Here is a 25,868-nt window from a genome sequence, read left to right as displayed (position 1 = left end):
TGACCATAGATTGAGGGTCTATTTCTGGGCTCTCTATTCTGTTCCATTGATCTGTGTGTCTGTGTTTGTGCCAGTACCATACTGTCTTGATGATGATAGCTTTATAATAGAGCTTGAAGTCTGGAATTGTGATTCCCCCAACTTTGGCTTTCTTTTTCAATATTCCTCTGGCTATTTGAGATCTTTTCTGATTCCGTATAAATTTTAGGATTATTTGTTCCATTTCTTTGAAAAAATGGATGGTATTTTGATAGGGATTGCATTAAATGTGTAGATTGCTTTAGGTAGCATAGACATTTTCACAATATTTGTTCTTCCAATCCATGAGCATGGAACATTTTTCCATTTCTTTGTGTCTTCTTCAATTTCTTTTATGAGTACTTTATAGTTTTTTGAGTATAGATTCTTTGCCTCTTTGGTTAGGTTTATTCCTAGGTATCTTATGGTTTTGGGTGCAATTGTAAATGGGACTGACTCCTTAATTTCTCTTTCTTCTGTCTTGTTGTTGGTGTACAGAAATGCAACTGATTTCTGTGCATTGATTTTATATCCTGACACTTTACTGAATTCCTATACAAGTTCTAGCAGATTTGGAATGGGGTCTTCGGGTTTTCCACATATCGTATCGTATCATCTGCAAAGAGTGATAGTTTGACTTCTTCTTTGCCAATTTGGATTCCTTTAATTTCTTTTTGTTGTCTGATTGCTGAGGCTAGGACTTCTAATACTATGTTGAATAGCAGTGGTGATAATGGACATCCCTGCCGTGTTCCTGACCTTAGTGGAAAAGATCTCAGTTTTCTTCCATTGAGAATGATATTCACAGTGGGTTTTTTCATAGATGACTTTGATAATATTGAGGTATGTACCCTCTATCCCTACACTTTGAAGAGTTTTGATCAGGAAAGGATGCTGTACTTGTCAAATGCTTTTTCAGCATCTTTTGAGAGTATCATATTGTTCTTTTTCTTTCTTTTATTAATGTATTGCATCACATTGATTGATTTGCGGATGTTGAACCAACCTTGCAGCTTTGGAATAAATCCCACTTGATCGTGGTGAATAATCCTTTTAATGTACTGTTGGATGCTATTGGCTAGTATTTTGGTGAGAATTTTCACATCTGTGTTCATCAAGGATATTGGTCTCTAACTTTCTTTTTTGATGGGATCTGTGGTTTTGGGATCAAGGTGATACTTGCCTCATAAAATGAGTTAGGAAGTTTTCCTTCCATTCCTATTTTTTGGAACAGTTTCAGGAGAATAGGAATTAATTCTTTAAATTCTTGGTAGAATTCCCTTGGGAAGCCGTCTGGCCCTGGGCTCTTGTTTGTTGGGAGATTTTTGATGACTGCTTCAATCTCCTTACTGGTTATGGGTTTGTTCAGGTTTTCTATTTCTTCCTGGCTCAGTTATGGTAGTTTATATGTCTCTAGGAATGCATCCATTTCTTCTAGATTGTCAAATTTGCTAACATATAGTTGCTCACAATATGTTTTTATAATTGTTTGTATTTCTTTGGTGTTGGTTGTGATCTCTCCTCTCATTCATGATTTTATTTATTTGGGTCCTTTCTCTTTTCTTTTTGATAAGTCTGGCCAGGGGTTTATCAGTCTTATTCTTTCAAAGAACCATCTCCTAGTTTCATTGATTTATTCTATTTTTTTTGTTGTTTCTTTTCATTGATTTTTGCTCTGATCTTTATTATTTCTCTTCTCCTACTGGGTTTAGGCTTTCTTTGTTGTTCCTTCCCCAGCTCCTTTAGGTGTAGGGTTAGGTTGTGTACTTGAGACCTTTCTTGTTTCTTGAGAAAAGCTTGTATCACTATATATTTTCCTCTCAGGACTGCCTTTGCTGTGTCCCACAGATTTTGAACCATTGTGTTTTCATTATCATTTGTTTCCATGAATTTTTTCAGTTCTTCTTTAATTTTCTGGTTGACCCATTAATTCTTTAGAAGGATGCTCTTTAGTCTCCATGTATTTGGATTCTTTCCAAATTTCTTCTTGTGATTGAGTTCTAGCTTCAGAGCATTGTGGTCTGAAAATATGCAGGGAATGATCCCAATATTTTGATACTGGTTGAGACCTGATTTGTGATCCAGGATGTGATCTATTCTGGAGAATGTTCCATGTGCAACAAGACTTTTTTTTTTTTTGGCACACATGCTGTGTATTAAGTGTGAGATATACAAAGAAAACCAAGATACAACCTTTCTTCTTCTTCTTTTTTTTTTAAGATTTTATTTATTTATTTGACAGATAGAGATCACAAGTAGGCAGAGAGAGAGAGAGAGGGGAGGAAGCAGGCTCCCTGCTGAGTAGAGAGCCTGATGCGGGTCTCTATCCCAGGACCATGAGATCATGATCTGAGTCAAAGGCAGAGGCTTAACCCACTGAGCCACCCAGGCACCCCACAACCTTTCTTCTTAAGACATTCTCAATCAAATGGGAAACAGAGAGTTTATAATATAATTATGATTCAGTAACTGTTGTGTTCTGATAGGTCTCTGAAAGGAAAAGAGAATCCAGCATATAAACAAGGAAGTCTTCAGAGAAATGGTGGAAATATTAGGCTACTACTGTATGTCTGCCCTCTGCATAGATTAACTAGGTTGATCTGAGTGAGCTTTCCGTGGTCTAACACATCCTTTGTTCATCTTATAGGTGAGGAATCAGGCTCAGGGAGATTCAGGCTGAGCCCTGGGTCCCTCAGCCAGCAAGTGACGGAGGCCATCCGGCTCCTCTGACTTGAAACCCTGCTGCTTTCTCCAGCGTTTACCTGCCACAGGTAACTGCTCCCAGAGCTTAACACGGCTCGCACATAAGATTGGAGGCCCGAAAACACAGCGTTTGATTTAAGAAGATTGTTCTGACTATAACTAACACTCTAGGGGCCTTTAGGCGAAAACAAACCCACTGTTTATTAGCCTCACAAGACCCTTTTAGCCTCAACAGCTGGCTTCTGTTCCAAGGAGGCCTGATTTTGTCATCTCGCACCTGGCCCTCAGACCGTTGTGGCCGGGCCCCAGCTGCTGGGCCCAAAGGGAGGTGCCGCCACAGGCTCCAACCTGCAGCTTCCCCAGCTGCTCTGGACCTGGCCTTGGCAGCAGCTCTGCCTACAGAACTTTCTTTACTTGCCATAAACCTGCTGACTCTGTTTTGTTTTTGTGTTTGTGTTTGTTTTTAAGTCCTGGGTACTTAAGTTCAGCCAGGGGCCTGGAAGAAGGAGTAAAACAGTTATCCATCATTGGTGATGCCATTACCAAAACACAGTTGGCAGTTTCCAGGTCAAAGTCGTATGGGGCCAGTCTGGAGTGCAGCTTGGCTGTAGGACGGAGGAAGATGGAGACTCTCAGGCAGGAGTACAGGGGCGCCGAGGGACTGTGCCCTGAGGGGCTGCAGAGGCCCCTGTGGCTACCAGCAGCCCAGCTAGCATCCAGATCCTCAGGCACAAGACAGAGGCCTCGGAGTGGTGGGGAGGGAGACCCAGGCCCCAGGTGCCATTCGCTCTAAGGGAACCTGGGAGAGAGGGTACAAAAACACCACTTGCCTTTCTTCCACTGAGTGCCTCTGGAGGAGGGGATGCTGCTGGGAGGGCAGAGTCGCCCAGGCGCTTCCTGAGGATTCGTGGAGCCCTCCTGAGCACATTCGGTCCCCAGTTTCACCTCTTACAAATGCTCTGAGTGTGTGTTTCGGTGGCAGAGAAAAGCTCACGCCGCTCCAGGGAAGACAGGAATGTATGTTGAGTTAGGAGCTTGGGCCTGAACATGAGAGCAAGCCCCTCTCCACCCCCAACCCCTGTCTCTTCTCATTTGCACAAGCCTGGGCAAGGAACTCCGTGTCTCTAAGAGCCAGTGATCTGTACAACGGGGCTAATGCTGACTCCCTAGTGATTTGTTGGAAGATTTCACAAGCTGATGTTTAAAGAGCACAAGGTAGGGTACAAGTGCTCACTGAGTGGTGGCTATTACATGAGTGAAGGACCCTTCGTCCTCCATCCTCAGTGGGGGATTGCAGGTCCGCCCATGTTAAGCCCTCTGCATGACCCACGCTTTCTTCCCCTTCCTGGGTTTGGGTAGGTTTTACTGATCCAAAAATACTCAGCTTAAGGGTTTTTCTCTGTCTTGAACTTTCCTTGACCCCCACCAGGCTGAGTCAGAGGCCCCTCCTCTGGGCTTCATAAATTGCCTCCTCCTATCACATGTTGTTTTGGAATGATCTGTGCATGTGTTTTTCTCTTCCTTTAGGCGGTAAACTCCAGGAGGGCAGGGACTGTATTTTCCTCTTTGTATTCCAGCATCGCTCACAGAATGTGCTGGAGAGAGGTCTAATATGAGAAGAACTGAATTCAGGGTTCAAGGTTGTCCCTTTCTTCAGGTCAAGGCCAGGTGCCTTGTTGTTGTGGATTGATTAAGAGGCAAAGCAGACCTTACTAGACAGGGTCTCTGTGAAAGCTGGTTATATCTGGCATTCTCTAAGTACCTACATTTAAGAACCTGAAGATTTCCGGGTGGAGGTAGGGGTGGGGTGGGGTGGGCGTGAGAAATGCAGAGCTTCCTCTGAAAGCAGAGCAGGAGCACGCAGGGCTGCGCATGGGTCCTCCTCCCAAGTACAAGCAGTGACTGGATGAGGCAGGGGTTTCCATGCGGGGACGGGAGAACCAAGAGCAGACCGCAGCGCTCGACTGTGTGAAATGGAGGGGTTGTCTGACAGAGAAGGGCAGAGCCCCCTTGGGCACCGTAGGGGAGCAGGATGACCTACAGGGCCGTTTTCAGATTGCCGTGTCATGCAGGAAAATGCATCCATCTCATTAAACGCAGGGGTTGGGAAGCCTTGTCGGTAGAGGGACAGACAAGTAGGAGTTCTAGGCTTCGTGGGCCAGGCAGTGTCTGTCACCACAGAGGCTCAGCCCTGCCGTGTGGTGTGAGGACAGCCACAGACGATCCGCGGGAAGCATGGCTGTGTGACTGTAAAGCTGGGCTCACAAGAGCTAGCAGCTGGCCGGATTTGTAGGCCCTCGCATTAGAGGAGTGCGGGGAGAACTCTGTGGCTGCTGGGAGGATCCCCCCGCCCCTTCACACCGCAGGAGAGGTGTTCCAGGAGAGGTAGAAAGACGCTCTTACTAGCTAGGGTCGGGTGTATGTCTCTGTCTTAGGTAGGGGATCTGGTTCACTGGCCTGTGGGCTCCCGTTAGCACTAAACCCCACTTCTTAGAAAGTGGACATGGGGTGAGCCCATGGGGCCCTGAGTGTCCTGTGTGGGGTCAGAAGCCCTCGGAAGGGGGACTGGGCTCCTAAGACAAACTGCAAGTAGTCTGAGGCTTCTGTGATCGAGTTCAGTGTCTTTCAGCTTCGGTTCCCTTCCTGGCGGAGGAACCTTGTCTGGGAAGGACGTTGTGCTCCTACAGCTTCAGCAGATTTGAAGGCGGATCTCATGGACATGGTCAGTTACGAATATATCAGATGGGCAAAATTCCTTTCTTCTCTTTTCTGGTATTTTGGATTCCCCCACCCTGTTTGCCATGTGCACACACGCATGCACACACACGTGCACACGCATGCACACACACTTGTGCACATTTCGCCACTCACTAGTGGTGTCTGTATTGTCACGCAGATCAGCTGAATACAGAGCAGGCATCTAAGATCTCAAAAGAAATATAGCCCGAGAGGGAAAACTGCAGTTCTGGCTCCCCCATGCCCTCCTCTGCATGGGTTTGCCCCCCAGAACCCCATCTCCTCTTAGGATTGCCTTCCTAGCCCATCAAGTCTCCCTCAGAGACACAGCAGGACTTGGAAGCAGAAGGAGGGAATATCGAGCATACAGACGGGACTGCTGTGATGTGACTCAGACACCGGGCTCCCCCCAGGGCTGCCGGCAGCTTGCTGTGGATCCTGTAACAGGCCACCGATAGGGCGAGTCCTCCTGAAGCCTGGCTCCCTCTTTCCCTGGCCATTCCATCCAACCGAGAGCCGACGAGGCCTCCTTGCAGAAGCCCTGAATTATCCTTCAGTGTGATGGCCTGGCTGCCTGTCACCTTCTGAGACCTTGGGGACACTGGCTTGGCTGCTGTTTTAGGATCTGTAATCTTTCAGAATAGAAGTATGGAGGGAGCGGGAGTCAGACCATTTGGGTTCAAGTCCTGGCTCAATCGTTAGGTAGGTAACGGGGCCTTGGGGAAAACAGCCTTGTGAGACCAGGTTCCTCGTTCGTGAGAAGGAAATTTAAAAGTGAAATAGAGCAAAGCCATGCCAAGTACAGTGGATTCCCTTTGTTTGCAGTAGTCATGTCTGTAACGTCCCTGAGAACACGGCCGCAGCGAACACGGAGCCAGTGCTCTTACGGGGAAAACAGAATCAGGTGCCCATGAGCCTCTGGTCACAACAGTTTAATTACCGTGTCCATACAGAGCCCTGTTGTATGTGTGTTTCTGCTGGTAGACCTCTTACTGTACCTGTGTCGTTGATTTGCTGACACTGAACTCGTGGCACTATAACCCGTGCCTTCATGAAGCTGTCGGACACACGCATTTCTTCTGGCTCCTTGCTCTGCAGCACTCCAGCACCATGCTTGGGAACTATGTTAAACAGTGAAATCTCCAACACAAAACACAAAAATGTGTAAAATGTGGCACTAAATGAATGGCAGAAAAGGCATTCACTTACACTATGAGAGCCGAAACAGAAAGAGCATCACCTTTTCTGACTTCGCTTGGGATCAGGCACAAAACTTTTTGCTGCCCTGCCCATGTGAGTGGATCATCACAAAAGCACTGCAAGGATCGACCTTGGGGTTACCAGTAAATTTTAGCGAGTAGGAGAATTTGCGCCTTTCAAATGTGTGAATGATGAGGATCGTCTGTAGGTGCGAGTCGTCATGAGGATCTACGGTGATAAAACCCAAGCCATCCCACCTTGTGCACAAAGCCCTCCAGGGTCCATCCCCTGCCTGCTCTCTGAGCCTTTCTGTGGCTGCCCCCTGACACCCCATTTTCCAGCTGTCCTTGCTCTTCTATGGTCAGTGAGAGAAATGCTGTTTCTTGCCTCTCTGCCACTGTACACATCTTTTCTGCTTACAACACCCTCTTAATTCTAAATAAGAGAAACTGTTACTGAGCTCAGGGGAATACCAGTGGGTAGAAAAACCTGGTCTTCCACACAATCCGTATATTTGGCTCAGAATAAAAGAATTCGACTTCTAAGATTTATTCTTTAAGGCACACGTGAAACACATGAAGATGTCTTTTCTGTAAAGACCAGTTTCTTCTGATTCCCCTATCAGCTCTTGCAGAAGCTCAGTCTGGTGAACGCTGTCAGAATCAGGGGTGGTGGTAGACTTCCCGCCTTATTTTTCCAGACTCTTCTGCTCAAGATTTGGGGAGCTCTCATTCCTAGGCTCTGTTTTCCACCCTTGACTTAAACTTTCACCACGACCTTTCAGAATGGTAAGCTTCGAACAACTGTCACAAAAATAACTTCTGAACTCAAAGGCAACCCTTAATGTTTCAGAACAATAGTGCGGCCAGCATCCCTGGTCCCTCCAGGTCAGGGCTGGCCTTCTGGGAGGCATGGAACCAGCCATGTAGTGAGTGCCTTGAGCCGGGCTCCCAGGTAATTGCCTCTAAGCAGCTTGGCTAGATGTCACTGGCTGTTAGGTTTGGGCTGCCATCTGCTTGGCCTACCGCTCAGACATGCCCATTCTGTCCCTGCCTTTTTTCATGGCTCATCTCTCTGGTCTTGGGGCTTGTTTCTGCATTTGTTTCATCTTGACTCTAGCCAGCTGATTTCCAGCTGCTCCTGGCTCGCCCACCTGCGGGAACGTTCTGCCCTGTTCCTGCCAAGGTTCTGCCAGTGCCAGCTGACTCCTAGAAGAGGGGGCAGCAGGGAGCAGAAGAATACTGGGTTGGGAGGCGAGCACACATGGGTTCTGGTCTCATTCTCTGGGTGTTCTTGTATGAGGCCATGACAATTCTGTGTTCCATTTTCCCGGTCTGTACAGTGCAAGGGATGTGGACTGGGGACGGCTTTTTCAGCATTCGCATCTCTGCTGCTCTGAATCCTTGGAAGGGAGATGGCGGGAGTTGGGGGTACATGTCTCATTTGTCCACAGGTGGAGAAGCCACCTCTGAATAGCTTCAGGGCCAGTGCAAATCCGCTTCATGACTATTTGGTTGAAAATTTCAGCCTGCGGATGTGCAGGTGGTCACAGCATCCGTGTGTGTGCTGCTTCCGAAAACAAGACGGGGCTACACTGGTTTTCAGAGCCATCAACGGCCAGTCACCACTGCTCTTTCAGAGGAGGAGAAGCCTCTCAGGGTGTCAGAGAAAGCCTTGCTGCTCTCTGTTCTAATGCTGCTTGGGGGTTCAGACATTGGCTCAAGAAGGAAACACACTCAGCCAAATGCCCACGAATCAAGGAGAGGGAATGTTCACCAATTAGGGCCATTTATAATTTTTAAAATGAATGACACGTGATAACTACCAAGAGGACGGTGGTGGTGAGGGGGAGGACGGTGGTGGTGAGGGGGAGGAGAGTGGTGGAGGAGGTAGGGGAGGACGTGTGGTAGGGTGATGAGGAGCACAGCAGAGCAGACAGTGCTGCATAATACATGCATGCGCCTGGGCGAAGTCTCTGTAGACACCATTTCATTTAATCCTTGGAGCCTCGCAGTGTAGCCCAAGTCCCAGCCCTGTGTAAACAATGATAGGCTACGAACCACAGACCCAGACTTGTTGAGGAGACAAGAGTAATGTCCTTCACATTAACTCCCAGTCCGGAAGCCATTGCTCGTCTCTGACACCTTCTCTGTTTTGACTTTGGCCGCCGTCCTGCTGGGTGGAGGGGCTGGCTGTGGCTCACGCCGTCGATAAGGGAGTTGAGACTCCCAAGGGTGGAGTGGCGGGCTGGCAGAGACCTGAGAAAAGCTGGTGGGGGTCCCTTCAGGGAGACCATACTGGGGATTCGGGAAGGACCGTCCTCTCACTGTGATGTGTGTAACACGAAGAAAATGGAGTGTTTATCCTCATATAGGAAAAGCATTTACTTAATTGCACACCGTTTGGCATTGTTGAGACCTGATATGGAAATATTTGAGACACGAAATGTTCCCAGAATTCTTTCGAGGGGAAGTGGTTTCCCTTCTCCTCCAGGACCTGGCCCTGGCTGCTTTTCTGCGCTGGTGGGCCAGCTCCTTCCTGGGGTCAGCAGGGGCGTGGGGGGGGGGGCGGTGTCCCCACAGCTTCTGCTGCTCTCTGCCCCTTGGTGATGGCTGCTTTTCCTGCTGATTTTTTCTTCGAAATCATTGACCTTTGGAATTCTAGGCTTGCTTAATCTCCAGTCTGTGTTGGCTTGACTGTGGCCAACTTTTCACCCAGGCACTGCGCAGAGTGGGGCCGTGGGCCGTGGAGTGGAGTCCGAGACGGGGCCCTTCTTTTCCCCCAAGGTCAGCCAGAGGGCTCAGACAAGAATAGAGATGATCTCAGTACGCTCTCTTCCAGTTTCCACATCCAAGAACTTTATGAACTCATTCTTTTAATCTTTCCTCACATGTCTGTCTTGTCTCAGCTTGGCACCATGTGCCCTTCTGAGCAACTTTCTTCTTATTTCATCTTCTAGGTCATTCGTAAGGATGTTAATCATTTAGAAGGATGGGAGCTTTCCCTACCTGGAGAATGCTTTTTTCCTGAACTCATTGAAAGTCTCTTTGATTTGCCCAAGTACTGAGAAAATAAAATCTAGACGAAGTGGGAAAATATTCTGTGTGAATAACATATTTATAAGCTCTGGGTGTTATATCAAAATCCCCGCATTGTGGAGAGGCCTGCTGGCTGGTCCCATTGGCAGAGCAGGTGGTTGCCTATACAGTGTGTTTTAAAGTTTGCTAGAAAAGCTTCCTGTCTCTAAACATATTGCCTTGGATTCTGCCATTACAGATATATAGCTTAACATTAAATACTGCCCTCTATGTTTGTGTGATAAGGGTGAGACTCCCTTTTACAATTGGAATACCCCTAAGGTGGTTTTCAGCTAGAATTGTGCCTGACTCTGATAACAGAGTCTGGATTGAGTTTTACCAGTTGTAGGCAGAGGCTGTTGGCCGCCCACGTCTGTCTACAAGACAATGCAGATGCCCCCAGTCTTGGTCTTAGGGCTTTTGCAGGCTTTGGGAGCATGTGTGGCTTGTGTGCAGGGCAGGCCAGTGTGCTGGAGAATTAATTTCCTACAGAAGCTGGTCTGCCCCACGGTCGGATAGGATTTCATGAATGCACGCCCCCACCCCCTCATCCCTTGGTGGCATAATTCTTAGATGTGTTTTGCACGGTCGACCAGATTGCCCCGGTGGGGCTACGCTGCAGTTTCCTGCCACTGTGGTAACTGGCTGATGAACACAGTTCTCGGCTTCCCTTCCTTCCCTGTGTCAGTTCCCATTCCCCTACTGGTGTTGCCTGGGATTACTTCCCGAATAAACTACAGTTGAATTTTTGTCTGAGGACCGCTTCTTCTGGGGAAACCCAAACCTAGACACCAGGAAACAGCAGGTAGGCACGTTCTGTGAGGCAAGAAGGACCCAGGTTTTTCCTTCCTCCCCCACCATGTCCGATGTGAGGTTTTCAGTGTCATGGTGATAGCCCCGTGTTTCAGGCAGAAAAAAGGAGAAAACAGGAAAAGCCAAGACAGAGACCAAAACCTTTTTCATCAGAGGTTTTGTCATTTTAAACAGGAAGGGACATCTTCTCCAGAGTGTTCTAACTAAAATCTTTACTAGAATTCTGTCACCCCCACACCCACTCCAATGGATACTGGGGAACTGAAGTTTTACCCTCCTGAACAAACCGGGACTCTCCTTGTAAAATAAAAAGAGAACGGATATTGGGTTAGGCAAGTGGCAGTATGACTCACAGAAGTTACTGCCTTATAATGTTATACTAACTCCCAAATGTGGCATGAGCTTATTAGATACATGCTCCTCAAAGTACCTGACTTGATACTTGGCATTGACATCACCTGGGAACTTGTTAGAAATGTGGGTTTCTACATTGAGATACCACCTGACACCAGTTAGAATGGCCAAAATTAGCAAGACAGGAAACAACGTGTGTTGGAGAGGATATGGAGAAAGGGAAACCCTCTTACACTGTTGGTGGGAATGCAAGTTAGTGCAGCCACTTTGGAGAACAGTGTGGAGATTCCTGAAGAAATTAAGAATAGAGCTTCCCTATGACCCTGTAATTGCACTGCTGGGTATTTACCCCAAAGATACAGATGTAGTGAAAAGAAGAGCCATCTGTACCCCAATGTTTATTGCAGCAATGGCCACGGTCGCCAAACTGTGGAAAGAACCAAGATGCCCTTCAACGGACGAATGGATAAGGAAGATGTGGTACACATACACAATGGAGTATGACACCTCCATCAGAAAGGATGAATACCCAACTTTTGTAGCAACATGGACGGGACTGGAAGAGATGATGCTGAGTGAAATAAGTCAAGCAGAGAGAGTCAAGTATCATATGGTCTCACTTATTTGTGGAGCATAACAAATAACATGGAGGCCATGGAGAGATGGAGAGGAGAGGGAGTTGAGGGAAACTGGAAGGGGAGATGAACCATGAGAGACTGTGGACTCTGAAAAACAACCAGAGGGTTTTGAAGGGGCGGGGGGCGGGGGTGGGAGGTTGAGGAACCAGGTGGTGGGTAATAGGGAGGGCACGTACTGCATGGAGCACTGGGTGTGATGCCAAAACAATGAACACTGTTATGCCGTAAATAAAAAAAAAAAGAAAAAAAAAAAAAGAAATGTGGGTTTCTAATGCTAGACCTGCTGAATCAGAATTTGCTTTTTTTTTTTTTAAGATTTTATTTATTTATTTGTGAGAGAGAAATCAAGAAGGGGATGGAAAGAGAGAGAAGCTGGCTCCCCACTGAGCTGGGAGCCCGAGGCAGGGCTCCATCCCAAGACCCTGAGATCATGACCTGAGCCAAAGGCAGATGCTTAACCCACTGAGCCACTCAGGCACCCCCAGAATTTGCTTTTTAGCAACTCCCCATAATCAGGTCATTTGTATGCATGATCAAGTTTGAAAGCCCTGAGTTCAATCCCTTTTTTTGGTGTCAGGAGCAACAAGGGAATCTCTGTCTCTTGATATCCTTTCCTTGCTTTTGCCCAGTGCCTTATCAGGGGTAAATTTCTGCTGGATGACTGAGTAACCTAGGGCTGGAGGAGGGGTGTCCTCGCTGGTCCCTCATAGTCAAAGTGACCCCCTCTGCTCTGGACAACCCCCGTCCCTCTCAGTGCCTTTTGCATCTCTCTTTTGTGTGTCATCACCAGTTCTGAGCTCCTCTCATTGTTCTCTTGGACCATAAAGTCTGGGATCTTACCTCAGTCATCGGGGCACCATCCCCACCCCACTGCGTGCCAACACCCAGCGGGGTGCTTTGCTAGGGGAAATTGAATGGAATGAAACTTTCTATACCTGGTTCCACCTTTGTTCTTTTCATTACATGGACTCTTCATTTCCATGTTTCTTTTCTTAAAATAAAGCAACTCCCACAACTAACAAGGTAGTGTTTCCTTTCTGGATTTTCCTAGCATTGTATTAAATGACTGTGGTATTTGAATAAATTGAAAAATGTAGTGCAAAGATTTCAAGCATTTTTTTGGCAGCAGGGTTCTTTCTGCAAACACAGAAACTCAGTGTGTGCTCAGATTTGAGGCAAACTGCTGTGCTTTAATGAAGCAGCTAGGGGCCCGAATTCCCGGTCTAGCTAGGGGCACGGGCTCCCCGTGCAGAGCCCCCCCGCCCCCACACCAACTACCCGAGTCTTTCCGTGGTTTTCCCCATAGTCTCCTTGCATGAGGCCGGAGTTCCCGTGACCCACCCATTTCCTCTTTCACTCATGAAGAGGAGTGGTGAAGATAAAAAAGAAAATCAACAAACTGTGATAAACTCCCTGCTAGTAAGAAATGCGTATTGCAAATTACATTGTAAAAGAGGAAAGCGAGCATAGGCAAGTCTCTACGTGCTGAAACAGTGCCATGTGATCTTAAAACAGCCCCGTGATTTAATCTTGCTTTCTTGGGTGGAAGGTTCAAGTTATTCCAATGGCACAAATTCACAGGCAGCACATTACAATTTTTTTAAAAGATTTTATTTATTTATTTGACACAGAGAGAGAGGGAGTGAGCAGGAGCACAAGCAGGGGGACAAGCAGGCAGGGGAGAAGCAGGCTCCCCACAGAGCAAGGAGCCCGATGTGGGGTGGGGTTCGATCCCAGGATCCTGGGATCATGACCTGAGCCGAAGGCAGATGCTTAACCACTGAGCCACCCAGGCACCCAGCACATTACAGTTTAAGGGTCCTTATAAAAGCACAGGGATATTGATGATTAATATTAAACTGTAATTATTGACAATAGTATAGGCCTGAAATGCTATAAATATAATATCACTGCACACCATGGGGTTAACCGAATAACTGATAATACTCTAAATTGATAATAATGAAGCTAAATGAACAGCAATTTATAGTTAAAAAAAATCAAAAGTAGCAGCTCTTAAACCTCACCAACTCATAACAGTTTTGGTAATCTTGTTGCTAGTAAGAAATCACATGGACCATTATTCACCTTGTGAGCGCAAGTCCCAATAGCCAGGAAGACCCAGTGGTAAGAAAGCCAGCTTCCTCAAAACTGCTGGAGAAACTACCTAGAAGACGCTGAGTGAACAAGAAGGAGGAGTTGGGCAAGATGGCCAGGCTTTGTGAGGCTCCTCGCGTTTTAGTGGGTACGGAATTAAATGCCTCTGCAGACTCTAACAAGAGCCCCTCTTAGTTTATGAATGCCAACATTTAATGACCTGATAATTCAATGTAAGTTGTTACTAAGTAGCCCATAGTCCCATATCCTGAGGAAAGTCTATGGAACAGCTTCTCATTGCCTGGAAGAAAGAGAGACCGCTTGTCTTCATCAGCCTTTGAAAATCATTTCTGTAAGGGAGGAGAGCCAAGATGGAAAAATGCTTTCCTTCCCTCAGAGGAGCTTCCTTCATTATGTCCTGCTGCTGGAGATGGAGGCTAAACTCACCAGATGGGCTCCTTTGGTGGACAAGGCATGCATTCATGTCCCTGCAAGCTCACCTTGATGTGGTGTGTGTTTGGGGAAGCAGCTGCAGGTGGTGCTGGAGATTCATTAGCAGAGCCCTCGAAGGCCCTGGGAGGCGTGTCTGGGGGGCGACTTCTGAGGAAGTGTTCTTTAATGCGCTGAGCTGCCTTACCCTTTTGCTAAAAGACCAATTTATTATTTTTTATTTATTATTTTTTGGGGGGCTAAAGATCAGTTTACAAGCAGTAGTTCTGCCACTTCTCACCACCCTTGACTGCTGCCTGTGGGTCTCCTCCCTATTCTAAGACCGCTTTCCAAAGTGGCCCTGACTAGGTGCGTGTGAGCAGTAGATGGTTTGTAAAGATGGCGGTTCGTCTCCAGGAATTCTTGTACTTACCTGAGGCCATAGCTCAAGTAGGTGGGGGCTGAGACCTGTACAGTGTCAGCAGCTGTGGGGAAAATGAGGAGTCAGGAGGAGGTCAGAGCCGGGGTCGGGGCAACCAAGCCTCTCTCACAAAAATGGAAGCCAGCAGATCAGTGATGTAGCAACCCAGGGAGCTGCACGTCATCTTGGCTCTTGCTAGCCTTAACACCTGAGGTAATTCGGGAGCAAGCACGTGTTCTGAGATGCTGGGGAATTAGAGGCAAGCTTGCTGCACAGATATGGGGGTACAGAGCCCGTCTGGATCACATGCTCCCTATGACTGGAGAGCTCTCATTGTTATAGTTTCTCATGGGCCATCCCAGTAGAGGCTGATTTCTCTAAAGAAGGTTGCAAGTTGCCTCGTCTAGTTCTGGTTTAACTGACTTACCTTACTTACATACTTCTTTCAGAATGTCTATGAGAATCTACCCAGGAATGATTCGCATGGGTTTCCATCTTCCCATAAATGCATGAGAACCCTCGGAAACTCTGGGTCAAGATAGCTCAGAAAGCGTGTTTGTTCCCTCCAGGGTTTTCAGAACACACTCAGATCTAGGGATAGCCTGATGACTTACCTTGGACCTGGAAGAGTTGAGGAAGAAGGGTGGGGCCTCCTGGGCCATTGACATTTCACTGGCTCTTGCAATAGTGATGGAACTGTAAGGTAGTACTTCTCAGATTTTGGTATGCATATATATCAGCAGGTCTTGCATGGAGCCTGGGCTTCTGAAGTTTTAAGCAAGCATCTTGGGCTATTCTTATGCTTGTTGGGAAACTCTGCTGTGAAATCTGGTTGTATAGCCTGCACAAGGGTGGTGTTAGCTGGTTTGGGGTCAGGATAGAGAGTGTGTCTGAAAGACCCTGCAGCTGGGGCTGAGGTATGCTCTGTGAATCAGAGACAGGCAAGGAATTAGAGGACTCAGGAGAAAAGAGCTCAGAAAGATCAGTCATATGAATAAGTTTGGCTTTGAGGATTTTGCAGGCACAGTCTCCTTTCCTTAAATGTTCCTTGAAAACTAGTCAAGCCCCAATAGTAATTTCTTTTTTTTTTTTTTAAGATTTTATTTATTTACTTGACAGAAAGAGGTCACAAGTAGGCAGAGAGGCAGGCAGAGAGAGAGAGGGGGAAGCAGGCCCCCCACTGAGCAGAGAGCCCGATGCGGGACTCGATCCCAGGACCCTGAGATCATGACCTGAGCCGAAGGCAGGGGCTTAACCCACTGAGCCACCCAGGCGCCCCCCAATAGTAATTTTTTACTCAGCCCCCTAAAATGAAATTTATGTAGTGCCTGTTTTTGGTAATCCCCCTCTAGAAGAAAATGTTTAAAAATATCCAATCCTCGGGGCGCCTGGGTGGCTCAGTGGTTTAAGCCTCTGCCTTCGGCTCAGGTCATGATCTCAGGGTCCTGGGATCGAGCCCTGCATCGGGGCTCTCTGCTCAGTGGGGAGCCTGTTTCTCCCTCTCTCTCTGCCTGCCTCTCTGCCTACTTGTGACCTCTCTCTCTGTCAAATAAATAAATAAAATATTAAAAAAATATTAAAAATATCCAATCCTGGTCCTCAAGGTGAAGTTTGCCACCTGATTCTAGATGACAAGTTCCTTCCTTCAGTTGGAGATGTGCACACGTGCCCTCTGACAGGTGCAGGATGGGGGGTTCACAGTGATTGGGGGATCTGAAATTTTCATGGGGCCATGGAGTTTGGAAATGTAAGTTATAATTCAATAAGAAGATGTATTTTTCAAAGCAAATCCCAACATCCGTCTTACTGGTGAGATATTAGCATCATTCTCATACAGTCAGGAACAACAGACATATAGCTCTACACCAACTTCACTGTGATTTAAGTTTGTTTTTGGAGAAGCTCGCCAAAAAATTCGATGAAAGAAAGAAAGATGGTATAAAATTGGAGAGGAAGGATGAAAATTGTCCTTGTTTGCAGGTGATATAGTTGTGTATTTGGAAAATCCAAGAAGATCAACTGAAAAATTGTTAGAAGCAATAAGTGTATCTGCTAAGAAGCCTAGATACAAAATGATATAGAAAAATCAATAGCACCCAACATACGTCTCAACAACCAGTTAGAAATTATATCGGAAGGAAAAAAATCCTCATTTATAATAATAAAAGAAATGATAGGAATAAATATTACAAAGAATATGTGAGAAGTGTGTGAAGAAGTTGTTAAATGTTATGAATAACATAATGGAAAAAAACAACAACCTCCTGTGTTCTTTTTTTTTAAATTAATTAATTAATTAATTAATTAATTTTATTTTTTTTTAAAGATTTTATTTATTTATTTGACAGAGATCACAAGTAGGCAGAGAGACAGGCAGAGAGAGAGAGAGGGGAAGCAGGTTCCCTGCTGAGCAGAGAGCCTGATGCGGGGCTCAATCTAGGACCCTGAGATATAACCTGAGTGGAGGGCAGAGGCTTTAATCCACTAAGCCGCCCAGGTGCCCCATGATTTTATTTATTTATTTGACAGACATTACAAGTAGGCAGAGAGGCAGGCAGGGGTGGGGAAGCAGGCTTCCTGCCAAGCAGAAAGTGCGATGCAGGGCTCGACCCAGGACCCTGAGACCATGACCTGAGCCAAAGGTAGAGGTTTAACACGTTGAGCGATCCGGGTGCCCCATCTCCAATGTTCTTTTTTTTTTTTTAAAAGATTTTATTTATTAATTTTGACAGAGAGAGATCACAAGTAGGCAGAGAGGCAGGCAGAGAGAGTGAGAGGGAAGCAGGCTCCCTTCAGTGCAGAGAGCCCGACGTGGGACTCGATCCCAGGACCCTGAGATCATGACCCGAGCCGAAGGCAGCGGCTTAAACCACTGAGCCACCCAGGCGCCCTCCAATGTTCTTGATATAAAGACTCAACATCATGAAGATATACAATCTCCCTATGTTAATTTGTAAATTTTAAGTGATCTCAATAAATAAAATAACAGGAATTTTTAAAACTAGTTGAGTCAGTTCTAAAATTCATATGGTAAAATAAAGGAACAAGGATAAGTGAATTTAACATCAAGAAAGAATAATTGTAAGGAGGATGTAGCTTTCTACCTATTCTACTTTTGGGGAGGAGTAAACAAATAGATCCATGAACAGAATAGGGAATCAGGAAGACATCCAAATTCAGGCAAAAAACCATTTTATAATAAAGCTGGCATTTCTTATCAGTGTGGGAAAATATTGCTCATGAAATAAATATTAGGTGAATTCAATGAGTCCCATGTAGGAAGAAAATTAAAAGATTAAGTTGGACTTCAGTTCTTTACCAAAAAAATCCAAATGTTTTAAAAAGGTCAAACCATGAAAACTCATAAAAACACTAGGATAAAATGTAGGATAATTTTTTTAAGATTTTATTTATTTATTTGACAGAGAGAGAGAGGTCACAAGTAGGCAGAGAGGCAGGCAGAGAGAGGGGGAAGCAAGCTTCCTGCTGAACAGAGAGCCCGACTCAGGGCTCGATCCCAGGACCCTGAGATCATGACCTGAGCTGAAGTCAGAGGCTTAACCCACTGAGCCACCCACGCGCCCCAAAATACAGGATAAATTTTAAAATACATGTGTATTTTGTATGAAGGGAGCTTATAACCCGGAAGCTGTATAAGAGATTATTAATTTGATAGTTGCAAAATTTGTTTTCCATGGTAAAATAAAATAAAGGGAAAAAGACACAAATGTGCAAATTTCCTTAATATATGAAGATATCCCACTAATCAATAAGAAAGAACTAATAAATCAAATGACAAATGGACAGACTACATAAGCAGATACTTTCCAAAGAAGGTGATAAGAAGACTTTTCAAAATAGGAAAATATACCTGCTCTACTCAGAATGAGAGAAATGGAATTTAAAAGTATAGTGGGATATAATATTTTTAATTATGGGATTTTAGTGATCACAGGTTTGATAATACACTGTGACTGATGGTGAAGCTGTGAAGAAGCAATCCTTCTCAACTATTTTGGGTATAAAAACTGATACATTCTTTGTGAGGCAGTTTCCTAGTACCTGTTTTAAATGTGTCTACCCTTTGAGCCAGTAGTTCCACTACTGAGGATTTACTATAGAGATATACTTGCATTTGTACAAAATGAGCATATGGGGTTATTCTGCACAGTATTTATTGTTATATAATAGTAACATGAAAGCAAAGATTTGAAAAAAAAGCACCCTAAATTCTATCAATAGGAACTGGTTGAATACATATGGAACAACCATGAAATAGAATGAAATACAGTCACTTAAAAACACTAAGGCTGTTTTATAGGTGCTGAGATGAAATAATCTCGAAGATATATTGTCATATTAACACACACACATACACACACACACACACACACACATACATACATACACAGCACGCTACCAGCTATGTGTGTATGTGTGTTTTGAAGTCTGTATCAATAACCTCAAGCATTTTGGGTCTCTGGAGGCCTTTACAATCTTAAAAATTATTGAGGACCCTAAGCAAGGGTTCTCAGTTGTATAGAAAATTCTAGAAAGCCCAAGAATTCACAGGCACACATTTCATTATCTGTCAAAGTGATGATGTAATCACATGTCATGCAGCCTCTGGAAAACTCCCCTGTATACTTGAGAATGAAAGTGAAGAGATGAATAATGCCTTGCTATTATTATGAGAATAGCTTTGATTTTATGGGCTCCCTAAGAGGGTCTTAAGGTTCCCTAGGGGTCCATGGGCCACACTTTGAGAACCACTGATCTACATATATGTGATTGTATATACATAGAGGAATTCTGCATGAATACCCCAAAATGGGTAAAAACTGTTGCCTCTGGAGAAAGGACACTGGGAGGACCAGGGAACCCTGGTGGAAGAAAGGTGTACTTTCACTGCATATATATATATATATATGCAGTATATATATATATATATGCAGTGAAAGTACACCTTTATATATATATATATATATTTTTTTTTAAGATTTATTCATCCATTTCAGAGAGAGAGAGAGAGAGAGAACAAGTGAGTGGTAGGGAGGAACAGAGGAAGATGGGAGAGAGAATCCCAAGCAGACTCCCATCCAAGTGCTGAGCCTGAAGCAGGGCTTAGTCCCATGACCTCAAGATCATGATCCCAGCCCAAATCAAGAGTCAGACATTCAACCAGGTCACCCAAGCACCTAGTCACTGCATAAGTTTTTGTAACTTTTAAATTCTGTGCATGTGTTAATGGTTACTGTGTGTGTATGTGTGTGTGCGTGTGTGTTTTACAAAGGAACAAAGAATCTAAAGAAATGAAATGCAAACAGATTTATGAGCCATAGAATTAATCAGAGTCACGGGCTGAAATTGATGTACATGAATATTTGTCACAGCATTATTTATAATGGTAGGGACTTGGAAAAACCCCACAAGTTCAAAGATAGAGATTGGTTAAACAAATTATGGTACATCTACACATTGTAATTCTATGCAGTCATTAAAAATCATAAATCCCTAGAATGTTCTGTGATCTGGAAAAATGCTCACAATATAATGTTAAGTTAAAAAAAAAGTAGTGCAGAATATAACTTTGCATGAGCCAAATTGTAATAATTTAAAACAATTCTGGAAGGAAATATATCCAAATTTTGAATCATTATTTTTGGGTGGCGAGACTAGGGGTTATTTAAACTTCTGACTTTTCCAAATTTCCTATAATTAATATGTATTGCTTTTATAAACAGAAAGAAAGTGCTATAAAAGAGAGAAGGAAATCGAAAAGATTCATTCCCAGGGCTGTGAGGGGATGGGATGTGGCGCTTCTCTTGCAGTGCTGATAGAACAGGGAGGTATATTTGAAGGGTATCTTGCTCCTGGCTACCAGATGAACTCATGTGGGTGAACCCCATGTTGGTGGGCATTTGGGCACAGGCAGCATTAGCTGCGGAAGACTGGTCTACATGGCATGGCTGGGGAAGCAGGTGAAAGGGAAGGCAGAGGAACCCAAGGAAGAGGAGGGGCTGGTATGTTTGCAACTTGTGCAGCACATCGGTGCAAACCTCAGTAGCCTAACATTACCATAAATGCTGTCGTCTCCCAAGTTCATGCGACTCAAGATTTGACTTAGAGCTAAGTGGTTCTGGCTCGGGGTCTCCTAGGAGGCCACAGTTAAGGTAGCAACTGAGGCTGCAGGGTCCACTTCCAGGGTGACTTATTCACATCCCTGGCAAGGGAGGACTGGCTGTTGGGAGGACTCTTATGTCTGTTGCCACATGGACCTCTCCATATGGCTCCTTAAATACCTTGGGGTGCCTGGGTGCCTCAGTTGGTTAAATGTCTGACTCTTAATTTCAGTTCAGGGTGTGTCTTGAGATCGAGCCCCACGTGGGCTCTGAGGGCTCTGCACTCAGGAGGAAGTCTGCTTGAGATGCTCTCCCTCTCCGTCTGCCCCTTCCCCTCTCAAATAAATGAATAAATAAATCTTTAAATATACCGTGGAAATGGTTAAGTACACCGTGAAAGCTGGCTTCCTGCGGAGCAAGTGATCCAAGAAAGTCTCCTATCTCTTATGACCAAATTCAGAAGTCACACAATATCCTTGTTACGTATCCTCTTGGTGACAAAGGTTGGCCCTATTTAGTGTGGGAGGGCAATGCACAAGGGTGCAGTTAGAAGGAGATGGGGCTATCTTTGAAGCTGATTGCCACTGGTAGACACTTGCTGTTCAAAGTAATGGGCAAGCCTCTGGGGCTAAGCTAGCTTCCTATGGCCAAGCATCCCGGATAGGTGGGAGGTTTGAGGATCTGTTTCGCAGAATAGGAACCGATTAGCTGGGCCATACTGAGACTGCCAGGAAAAAAGTCACCAGGAACTTTTAGATAGGTTTCGAAACTTGGAAAGGGAAAGGAGGTATAAACAAGGCTCTTCCCTCATGCAACTAGGTAGCTCTCCCTGTTTAGAGGATGGCTGTAAAGTTGTGGGGGCCGAGGTATTCATTCCTGGAATTACAACCTTGCATCCTGGATGCTTTGGATCAGCATGATTTAATTTTATTTTCTATAGAGTCTTGAAACATCCGCAGAATATGAACATTGCAACCCCCAAATTGTCTGCTTTATGTGGAAACCTGCTGTAGATAGAGGTCACGTCAGACCACATGTTTAGATACGTGACTTTGAAAATACGGTCCTAGGTTTTCCAGTGCTAGCCAAATCCATCTGTTCCCGGTCAGCACAGATGTGAAAGCAGGGGACTCTGGGGCCAGTCCTGGACAGCAGGGTGAGCAGTGCTGGGGATTGGTGCCTCTGGGTTTAGACAACAGTGTCTTCACAGAACCTAGGCAGAGAGTCAGTGCCAGGAAGACCAATGAGAGGGAAAGGGCAAGTGTCCCAGCTTGTCTTAGTTTGATGTGCCAGAAGCAAAGTTCATCCCAAATTTGTTCAAAAGGTGAGTAAAAAGAAAAAAAAAGTGAGGTTTTACTGGAAAGCATCAGTCCTGAAGAAAGGGGGCATTCTGGTGCCCCACTAATAACAGCATGTCTCAAATGCCAGTGTTACAGTCTTTGCTACCTAGTTCTGATTGTGGACAGGGAAGCTCATTGGCTTCAACCGGCCTGGGGACTGGCCTCTCTAGAATCAGATGTTTGACTCTCTTCTAATCTGCCATGGCCATGGCCTGCACCCCGTTATAATTAGTGATGCTCCTGGCTGTGGGCCCCATCAGAAGAAGGGGGAAAGCGTGGAAGGGTAGGCATCCCTAGTTCATTCTCCCTGGGAGAGGGGACTGAGACATAGCTGAGTTGGCGCAGGACTGGCATTGGGGAAGGCAAACAGTGGAAAGCAGACTTCAGAGAAAGGGGATTGCCAGGAAGATCAGGGCTAAGCCCAGTCCTTTAGGAAATGAGGGATAAGGTGTGGCTTGTTCACAGGAGCAAGACAAAAATAGCAGTTATTTGAAATAGGATTCAAAGTGAGAGGGGAATTAGCATGAATGTTGGTTCTGGCCTTAATTCTTCCTAAGTAGAGCCAAGGTTGGTCACTAAACTGGGTAGGGCTGAGTCAAAGGGGTTCAGCTAGCCCTGGGTCTGGATAAGAAAGGAAAGCAGGGACACAGCCCAGGCAGGACAATGGAGATATGAAATGATGAATCAGATAGGACTGGCCAGCGGGAACTCTTAGTGTGAACATTCAATTAGCTGTAACCCATTGCTCAGAGATTATCTTGCCCACGGTCCATTTGATCTATCACAGTGATGTGACTAGGCTCTAAGACACCAAAGCCTTCTTGATGCCACTAAAAGTCATAGGCCACGGCTCTTACCTGTGTTGGCTGGAGATCAGAAGGGACTAAAATGGAATGGATACTGTGCTTCTGTGTGGAGTTCTTTGAAACGCTTTTTGAGAAGACCATTTTGGTCACCAAATTATTCCCCATATTTTATTTTCATCTTCCTCAGCCAAAAAGGATATTAAAACACACACACACACACACACACACACAAGAAAATACGAAAATAGCAGCAGGTGGTAAGACCAACACGTGTTAGTTACAGTAATAGCTCCCACCCTTTCTCCCTCACGTACTGTGCTTCAGCAAACAGGCAGGTTGCTGTGAAATACATAGTAGTGAACTGTTTGCTCTGATCTCTGGTTGTTACTCATCTCTTCAGTAAACGTGAGATTGTGAGATTGTTTATAGTTTCCGGGAGAGAGCTCTTACTCCCTGGTGGTTGAGAAGGGCTTTTCCTGTGGCCCCTCCTATCAGGCTTCCCCACGGTCTGGTCTGGTGGGAGAAGAGCAGGCTGAGCTCTTCTGTTGTTGTTTCCGCAGTGACGTAGGGGCAGACTCAGGGGCTGTGCTCTCTGATGGCAGCGGGGCTACCCATTTGGCTGTGGATCCCAAGAGAATTAGGTCATTTTCCTTGGGGTAACTGTCTTCTAGACCCTTCCTGGTCCAAGTCAGATAACGCAACCCTTGCAGGTTTTCTCCTCCTTTGTGAGCTAGTAAGGCCCTTGGTGACGTATTTCTGATTCTGCCTTGTGGGGGCCTCTTAGGGTAGAACCGCATGGATAGCTCCACCCAGAGGTGCTGAGTGGAAATGTGCCTTTTCCAGGCTGGAGTATTTAGTTGTTGGTGCATGACCCAGACAGTGAGGGCTCCATCAGCCAGCATCCCTAACTGATTATGATGATCAGAGCCCTCTGCTCACCTGAGATGGACATAGGATGTGAGAATAGATTTCTTGGTTTTTTTTTTTTTATTTCTTTGTTTTTAAGTTACTGAGGTTTGTTGTTGTTACAACATAACCTGGGTATCCTGACAGATACGCTTTTTTTTAAAAATAGGGATCAAATGCTATTATTATTTATTATACAAAACCATTAAAAGTTATTTGTAAAAAAAAAATCACCCCAAATTCTGCCACCTCAACAAGTTTATTTGTCAGTGATTTCCTCCAGAGTGTTTTGTTTGTTTGTTTGTCTGTATTTGTAATTTTTGCTTAGTTGTAGCGTAGGTATGAATTCAATTTTGTATTTTTTTTTTAAATGTAACTTTATGAGGGCATCTGGATGGCTCAGTAAGTGAAGCATCCAACTCTTGATTTGGGCTCAGGTCATGATCTCAGGGTCATGAGATCAAGTCCTGTGTTGGGCTTTACGCTCAGCGTGGAGTCTGCTTGAGATTCTCTTTCCATCTCCCTCTGCCCCACCCCCCATCCCCCATACTCTCTAAGTAAATACATAAATAAATAAATAAAATATTTTTAAAAATTTAATTTTATCATGGCTTCATGATGATAAGAATGTTGACTGTTCTATTAACCACAGTCTCTCTCCTTAGCACCTCACACAAATCCAAGCACGTACTAGGTACCTAATACATAATGGTTGAAGTAATAACTGTACTTTCCCTTTAGCATGATTATTAAAAGATGCCTTATGTATGACTGATCAGAAACTGCAGGCTCTCGATTCAAAGATCAGTTTTGTCTAGTGGCAGAGACATTTTTAAAATTAAGTTTTTGTTTTATTTTAATTTTCCTCTGGCTAGCTTTAGGTCCAGGCTCTTTTCCTGGTTTCCCTGCAAGTTCATAGTCTCCTTCTGGTACCTTTTAAATCTGGTTCCCAGTCTTGGACCAGACTCTTTGGCCACTTAGAGAAATCTCAAACAGAATTTCAGAGTGGGGGAGGCACCTGGGTGGCTCAGTGGGTTAAAGCCTCTGCCTTCGGCTCAGGTCATGATCCCAGGGTTCTGGGATCGAGCCCCATGTTGAGCTCTCTGTTCAGTGTGGAGCCTGCTTCCTCCTCTCTCTCTTCCTGCCTGTCTGCCTACTTGTGATCTCTGTCTGTCAAATAAATTAAAAAAAAAAAAGAATTTCAGAGTGGGTATGTGTCTTAAAGACTATACCTGGTCCTTCTAATTTGATTTGTGAGCCCAGAGAAATCAAGGATTTTCCTAAGGTCCTAGAGCCTCTTAAGCAAGGCTTGGATTGAAAGCAAGTTTCCTGACTACAAATCCACAGTTCATCTGAATGTTTCTTCTGGGTTCCAGTTCCTGATTTTGGCCCAGAGTAAGCTATTCCAATTGTGGGTTCCAAATGTCTTAGCCCGACTATCTTACGATGCCTAATTTTGGCTTGACTTCGTGATTTTTCTCCTAGCTTTTTTCTCCTTCTCCTGATCCTCTTCCTGTTTTCCTTTTTTCCCTCTTTCCTCCTTCTCCTCTCTCTCCTCCTCTTCCTTCCTGACCAACTGGATACCTGACTTAATTAACCCTGTAGGTCGCCATCAGGTTTTTTGCAATTGTGAGATGTGTTTTGCCTTAAGTCACATTGTCTGGATTTGAGATGAGTTTTTATTACTCTTTCCCTTGAGAGAATTCAAACCCCTTCCTAACTGAGTTGTCCATTTCTCCATTTTCAGAAATTGGGAGTTTCCTGAAGAGGGTCCTGGTGCTCTCACTATGCAGCTTGGCCCTTTTCTCTCTTGGTTTGTGGTCTACTTACTTTCCTTCCTCTCATCTCAACTGGTCAAGTCAATGGCAGGGTGACTCACAGAAGCCCATCTCATTAATTGTGTCCCCAGGGCTTCCAGTATTTTCTGTCTGCCTCTCCCCCAACCCCAGCCCCTGCTTCTCCCTTTTTGAGTGGGTTTTTAGTTTCATCCTCTGTTCCCCTCTGCCCATGTCAGTCTATTCAGCCCTACTCCATTTCTCCCTTGTGAGATTGCTCAGGTTTTGAGACCATGGACTTCATCTGATATCCAGGTCCAAATCTTTTAACAGATTTTATTTCCTGTGTAGTCTTATTGTTGAGAACTCACTCTCCCTGAGCTTGCATTTGTGATCTGTAGAAGAGATAGTATTATTTCCCCTCATAGTGTTG

This window comes from Meles meles, chromosome 15 (genome assembly GCF_922984935.1).
Source record: "Meles meles chromosome 15, mMelMel3.1 paternal haplotype, whole genome shotgun sequence".
Taxonomy (NCBI): domain Eukaryota; kingdom Metazoa; phylum Chordata; class Mammalia; order Carnivora; family Mustelidae; genus Meles; species Meles meles.
Note: the sequence above shows the minus strand (reverse complement) of the source record.